The following is a 5,853-nucleotide window of genomic DNA, read 5'->3' on the forward strand; positions in this document are numbered from 1 at the left end:
CAGTAGGATCACCGTTGGTTAACAGATAAAAGTACGTGCCATACGTGTGGCCTCTTCGAAGTCTGCAGAAAGTGACCTCCCTTCCTATATGTGTTCGTTGTGGCCAACTTCCTAAACGCGCCTTCAATAAATGGAGCTTATTAGAGGACTTTGTGTCCCACACGCGTTACGAATAGCCCCTTAGTTTCTTGCAAGAGAACGGTTCGAGATCTATGGCAGGTATAGTGATCGAAGCGTTAGTGCTTTTTTTCTATGGATTTAGCCAGTCTGTCGCCAAGCATATTGCCTTCAGTGCCTCTATACCTAGAAACGCAGCATATTATATGTTCAGAAGTGTAAGCTTAGCATACAGCCGAGTAAAGCTGCGTGATTACACGATTATTAGGTTTCGGTAGCGAGGATAGAGCTTCAACTACGGTTAAACGGTCACTATAAATAACTGCTTTCCGAAGCTGGATATTGCTGATGTACGTTACAGCCAAGAGTGTTGCACAGGCCTCACCCGTAAAAATGCTTGTTTCCGGGTGCCGATCAAGCGTTTCCGTGAATGATGGGCCCACCACTGCACAAGAAACACCGGCATACGACGTTGATGCGTTCGTGTAGAATTCTGGGCACAGGTATTTTGTCTTTCTAAAAAGTGTATTCGGATGTGTGTGCTTTGAAACTTCCGCAAAAGACAAGTCACAATCTATGTGGTGCCACTGCCACGCCTAATAGCTTCGTTGGAGCCGTTAAGCGATGTTCAAGAAGTGGGACAGAAATTTCGTGGTTAAGCGGTTGTTTTTGTATTTCGCAGGCCTTCTTTAAAGGCAATTACAAGAAGCTCCATCAATGGTACTTACTTGCAAACACTTCAGTCGGCCATTTTTAAATGTGAACTATAACTTCCCTATTTGCACGTTCATGGTAAAGCCAATATTTCATAAGTTTGGCAATTACTTTACACTAACTAATTGACTTTGCAAAACGAAAAAAAAATACCGCAGACTTGACTAATTGGTGTCCTTGACTGGTGTTCTACAACATTTTTTTTATGTTCAGTATGAAAAATCTCTATTTATATGTGTTATTGGTGACGCATTCTTGCAGATGTGCTGAAGGGCATCTTCGGCAATAAAAGGCGAACCTACAGAAAGGAAAAAACGAAAGTCCACGCGACAACGAGCGGCCAGCCTGCAAGCGAGGTGTATACTAACAAGTAGATTTTCTTGGACGCGATGCGGTTCCTGGATGCTCTTCCGGAGCCGAACCACCGCTTTTGCAGCGGGGACTATGACAGCTCAGCAAGCTCAGCTATAGAGGTACTGTATTTATGTGCATTGTTGTCTCTGCGCATGTAGAAAGCGAAATTCCAGGAACGATCAGAATGTTCTCCAAGATTCCCCCATGCCCCAAAAACATGGCTTCTGCAGGCCCTCGTGCGAGTTCCGAGCAAATCCATTTTGCTGCAAACCGTCAGGCAGATGCGCATCAGTGTTCACTTGTGTAAAGGAGCATTGTTCACCTTTTTCACTGCACAAAATGTGGAGAACGCAATTGCAACTTGGAAAGAATACCTTATTTACTGTGCGTGTATTGCAGGCTGAGGCACAAACATTGCAATATGCTGCGCTGTTTAGACCACGGCTTTTGCTTCATTGAGTTGTAAATAGGGAAGCGACATTTGCCACAAGCTAGCTATCGTTCTTTTTGGGTTTCGAATAACAGTAATTCTCCTAGCCTTTCCGTAATTATGCGACTTCGGCACATAGACCTGACAAGTAAATGTCATAGCCCAGGTCGCATCCAACAATTTTCAGTTGCTTCGTCGTATCGTCTGTGAATGCCAGGATTGAAACAGAAACAAGGGGGCAACTTATTTCATGCCAACTGTGAAATTGTTCATTGCAGCCTCACCACAACAGGGATGTCCTGGCACCTGCAGAATAGAGTGGCGGGGAAGAAGGGGAGCTGTCCGTGATGCTGGAGGAAAGCTCGAGCAGCTACTCCCCAGCCACGTCGAGAAGAGTCGAGTCGCCGCCCACGCTCAGCACAAAAAGGGTCCGCGGGGCCGTCAAGCGAGGACTGGGTCCAGAGGCAGGCAGTTTTGCATACTATTGCCTCAGCCGTGCAGCAACCGTTCGAGTCAAACGACGCCTCTTTTTTCTTTGCGAAAACGATTGCGCCTCATATGAGTCAGCTGGACGCTGTGAAGCAGGTGCAGTGCCAGAAAGAAATTCTCGACACAGTTGAAAAATGTCTGACAATGTAAATAAATGTGTGTGCAAATGTTCATTTTATTCCTACTCATTAACATAAGCAGACGTCCTCTGCCACGGCACTACACCTTGGCCGCTGAAGTATTCCCGCATGTCCTCACGGACCATGGCACCAAATGCATTCACACGTCCGCGTGTTGCTCATAGGCCAAAAAAATCTTTGCTCCCTACTACCTTCGGGCCCCAATCAGGAAATGTGCTCATGTCGTTGCCAAGGTAGTTCTGTAGCACACACGCTGCCTGCACCATGGAAACTACTTTTTCAGGCCTTGCATTGATTGTAGTGAGAAGAAAGCGAAAGCGATTGGCCAGTACATGGAACGCGTTCTCCACAACCCTTCTTGCTCTGGACAACCTGTAAAATGTATACCAAATGAAAAATTATTGCATTTTCTTAAGTAAGCATATTCAAATGCCTTATAACGCCCCCTAAATAACGAAGAATCAAGCTTAAGGTGCATGCCTGCAATTAAAGATCGGCTGATCACCCGACAGGCGGCTGCCTCCGTACGGCTTGATCAGGTTCTTCCCGATGGGAAATGCGTCGTCGGCCACAAACACTGGTGGGGGGGAGGGGGGGGGGAGGAATATACCTGTTCGAACTTCCACGTGGTTTGGCACGTTCACTCTGTTGCCTTGCAATGCCTCCTGCAGGGGCGTGGTCTGCCATACTCCTGCTTCGCCTCGAGCACCGGGCACACCAACGTCAATGTAGGTAAATTTATTATTTGCATCCACAACAGCTAGAAGAATTATGCTAAACGACGTTTTATAGTTAAACTAAAACGACCCAGAGTTGGCTGGTTTGGTTTTGCATACCTGCTTCCCATCTATTGCCCCCACACAGTTTGCAAATTGCCAATTTTCGTCAAACCCCTTAATAACGTACCGCCAATCCTCAATTGTTTTGGTGACTTCATATAATGTTTGCTTAGCTCATGATAGATAGCCGAACATGTTTCGGGAATGAAATCGTTGGCGGTGGAGTGCCCGACTCTGAACTGGCGACTAAGGGAATGGTGGCTCTCACCTGTAAATGAAAAAAAAAGGCGGGGGGGGGGGGTATTTAGATTTCCGGTAGAACGTACTGGCGCACGCAGGCAAACTAGACTAAACGTGGACAGTTTATGCAGGCACGGCAGCTGGGCAATCGTTTAGCTTTTTGCATACTGCCGATGTCAGCAAAATAGTGGCGTTTTAGCTCCTACAAACCCCCCTTCACTGAATGTCGCTGGGAAGGTACAGAACGCCGAGGCTCAGCTCTCCTAGCAAGAAAACAGCTAGCTGCACATTACACTGTGGCAACGCAGACAGCATGTACGTTCGGCTGCTGGTCTTGAAGCCGCATTTTGGACCCGGTGCTACATATCCGTGCAATTGGCTGTAATAAAAGCACACGAGGCGCAGCTATGGCAATGAGAAGTGACGTAAGGCTGCAAGAACCCAAAGCAAGACGAAAGATACCAGATGCAAGGTAACGCAGCGTTGATTGCAGCTTTGTCGCCGGCTGTATCGGCTGGCGCATGAGTCGTCTTCCGTGCTATCCTAGGTCCCACGCGCCAGAAGTTCCGCGAACTGCTCCCGGCTGACGCGCAGGAGCCGTCTGTACTCAGCATGGTCGGACACTACCAGTTCTTTGAAGAAATGATTCTGCAGGCCCAGCTCCATTCTGCACATCCAATCCTTCATGCAACACTGCCTTTTCGGGGCAGGGTAGTAATGATCTTCGTCCTCGCAAAGCGCCAACGCCATCGCGGCCAAACGACGTTTCTGCTCCGCCTCCACTTTGACGACTCCAATGCGCGATACATGCGCAGCATGGGCGCGAGGGGTTGGAATGGGTTTGCGAGTTTGTTGAGTCGCGAGCGCTGTGGCTGAGAGTAGCTGGTTCGTATGCTCTGCCGTCTGCTATAGCGGTCCGCCGTGTGGATGTTCTCTGCGCCGGACCGGACCGTCGCATCACGTGACCGATCGGCCTGCAGACTCGGTCCATCGTGTGGATAGGCTTTAACCGGAACCGCGCGGGCGGATGGTGGGCGAGCCGCTGTGTTCGGGCGGTCGGAAGCGGTAATCACTCGCTTAGAATACCATTATCGGCTAAGTGTTGTCACTAGCACTTTGTGACCGTCAGAAATTCGGCAACCGAGGTTGAATGCGACGCGGCCTACGGTGAGAAAAAGCGTATTACGGTGTGTAGTTTGTCGAGACACGGTGTGTAGCTCACGTCAGGCGTCGAAAATATCCGCTTGCGTGTCGCGTCGAGACCGTAAAAAGTGGGTTCATTTGTCTACAAACGTTTAGGAACAGGTCACCCGGCCCCAACGGTAGTTGACATGCTAAGGTGGTGTTGCTTAGAACTTTGTCGGAGACAGTCGAATTTGCAGTGGTGAAAGGACGCCCGTGAGCTTAGATTTTGAAGGATATTAGAGGAACCTACGCGCTCAAAACTGTTTGAGACCATCAACTGAGGGGCATAGAAAGCGGCTGGCGCAGCAAACACGCCTGCACCCCCCCCCCCCCCCTTGCCGAAGGTCTTCATGTGCATAGCATACCGCGTTTTCAAACACCCCCCGAAAAATAAAACTCTGGCTGCAGCACTGCCCCCATTACGTGCAGATTTGCTACATTAAACCGTATCAGTTGTGATTAGTAGCTGTTGGTGCAAACATAGTTATGTGTGCAGAGAAGTGTTGTGACACATTCTCAACACATGCTTACAGTTGGTCCCCCCAGATGAGAGCCTGCAGGCGCAAGCTCTCGCTGGGGACTTCCGGCGTCCTCAGCCCATGCAGCCATCGCCCGCCCAGCCAACAGTTCTGTTTGGCGAGACGCCCGGCACCAGTGGTTTGCAGGTGAATTTGCACACTACGTATTTCATTTTTCTTTTATTGCACTCGGTGTCCATAAAGCAGTGGCTTACTTGAACAAGCTTTTCAAAGCGTAGCACGCGGTGCCGATGGTGTGGCCGGTTAGGATGCGGCCCAAGAGTGCCTGAGTGCCCCAGCTCGTAACCTTGTCCTGTTAGCTGCACCAATATCAACAGTTTAATGGAATCACCCATCAACATGTGACGCATCTTACCATGTCAGTCCTTTCAAACACGTGTTACATAGGATTCTGCTGTGAAAAAATAACATGTATGTTTTCAGCATCGCAACGCCAAAGGTGTCGCCGAGTGCCGCCGGCGGGTGCCCGTGAGGCACTGCCGCGCCTAGTGGAGTTGCACGCCCGGAGTAGTGAGCAGCAACAGCAAACCCTTAACAGGCTTCTTGGATACTATTTCTGTACACGGCGGCTATATCTCAAAACGAGATAGGATTCAAATGAATGTAGCCGAGAAATTTTTTTTCAGTAACTTTCAAATGCAATAGCTATTCTGTCTTGAAATTAAACAAAAACTTTATGGCGAATATGGGAAAATGGAAAGGAAGGAAATTTATGGACGAATATTTGCTATATTACAATACTCGATGGAGTGTCTTTGTATTCATTCATTCATTCACAAAACTTTATTAGTGTCCTGAAACCCGGTCTTTTCAGACCGAGTGTCTTTGTATTGGGTATATTCTATTGGGTGTTCACACCAAACATT

At 48.5% G+C, this 5,853-nt stretch overlaps 1 pseudogene; it reads right to left on the reverse strand.

The window, feature by feature from the left end:
- Nucleotides 1-2,273: 2,273 nt before the first annotated feature.
- Nucleotides 2,274-5,337, reverse strand: LOC140219600 (uncharacterized; annotated as a pseudogene).
- Nucleotides 5,338-5,853: the final 516 nt, after the last annotated feature.

Source organism: Dermacentor andersoni, chromosome 1 (genome assembly GCF_023375885.2).
Source record: "Dermacentor andersoni chromosome 1, qqDerAnde1_hic_scaffold, whole genome shotgun sequence".
Classification (NCBI taxonomy): Eukaryota; Metazoa; Arthropoda; class Arachnida; order Ixodida; family Ixodidae; genus Dermacentor; species Dermacentor andersoni.